Here is a 1640-nt window from a genome sequence, read left to right on the forward strand (position 1 = left end):
AAATTTCTTCCATATTCTACAGATACATAATCTTATGTTCCATCCCTTTTGTTCTTATTCAAAGGCCCCTCTTCATGAGAAAAAAATTTAAAATGTCCCAAGAAAATTCCTTTCTTTTCTTTTGCTTTTTTTTTTTTTTTAAAAGTTTTTATTGATGTTTAGAGAGAGAGGAAAAGAGAGGGATAGAGAGAGAGAAACATCGATGAGATGAGAAACATCATCTATATACTGCCCCTTACTGGGGGTTGAGCCTGCAACCCAGGCATGTGCCCCGACTGGGAATCGAACCTGTGACCTCTTGGTTCCTAGGTTAATGCTCAACCACTGAACTACATCAGCTGGGCTCCATAAAGGTTGTTTTCCATAATGGCTTCACCAGGCTGCATTCCCACCAGCAGTGTACTAGGATTCCCTTTTCTCCACATCCTCACCAACACTTGTCGTTTATTGATTTGACGATAGCCATTCTGACAAGCGTGAAGTGACACCTCATTGTTTTAATTTGCATCTCTCTGGTGATCAGTGAGTGACTTTGAGCATTTTTTCATAGGTCTCTTGGTCATCTGTAGTCCACTTTGGGGAAGTGTCTAAGCCACCCAGTCTGTGGCATTTTGTTATGGCAGCCCAAACAAATTAAGTCATCATCATTGGCCTTTGCCTTTTTCTGTCACTAATAATAAAAATAAAGGTTAACCGTTCATTACCAAATATATATATAGTATATGCTGGATTAAAATCGCCATAAGGCAAATTGAGTCAAGTGGAAACCCACTTATAGGCTGATGACTAGCTGAGATCGTAACTCACCTACTGTCTTAAATAACTAAGTCCCATCACATAAAATGGACACTTGATGAGGCAAAGAAAGATGTGGAAGAGTGTTGTTTCTTAGAAGGCAAGGTATCTGAGAACAGGCACCTAAGAAAAGGAAAGCTGAGTAAATTTACATGGCGGCCCTGTCAGAGAAAGTAAGAATTGGGAGCAGGGTGACAAGCTGAAAGCAACAGTATCTAGGCCCAAGCAGTAATGATTCTCCTGGTCATTTTCCAATGTCATGTGTAAAAGTTAAAAATGATATTCTTTACTGTGCTGAAATTCACAAGAGAAAACTGACCACCTTAGCCATTAAAATTTTTAAAAAAATAATTTATATTTGAGAGAGCAAGAAGAAAGAAACATAGACTGCCTCCTGCACACCCCCTACTAGGAACCAAGTCTGCAACCCGGGCATGTGCCCTGATCAGAATCAAGTAAAAATTGCACCAGCAACCTCTCTGCAGGGGATGAAGCCCAACCGACTGAGCCCACTGGCAGGGCCACCTTAGCCATGTTTAAGTGTACAGTTCAGTCGGGCTACGTATTCACATTGTTGTGATACAGATCTCCAGAACACTTTCATCTTGCAAATCTGAAACTATACCCATTAAACAATCCCCTTCCCACCTCCCCCAGCCCCTGACAACCTCTACTCTCCTTTCTTAGAAATTTGACTGCTTTAGATACCTTGTGGAAGTGGAACAACACTGGCATTTGTCGTGTTGTGACTGGTTTATTTCACATTGCTTAAGGTCTTCAAGGTCATCCAAGTTGTAGCATGTGTCAGAATTTCCTTCCTTTAAAGGCAAAATAATAATCTATTG

This window comes from Myotis davidii, unplaced genomic scaffold (genome assembly GCF_000327345.1).
Source record: "Myotis davidii unplaced genomic scaffold, ASM32734v1 scaffold72, whole genome shotgun sequence".
Lineage (NCBI taxonomy): Eukaryota > Metazoa > Chordata > Mammalia > Chiroptera > Vespertilionidae > Myotis > Myotis davidii.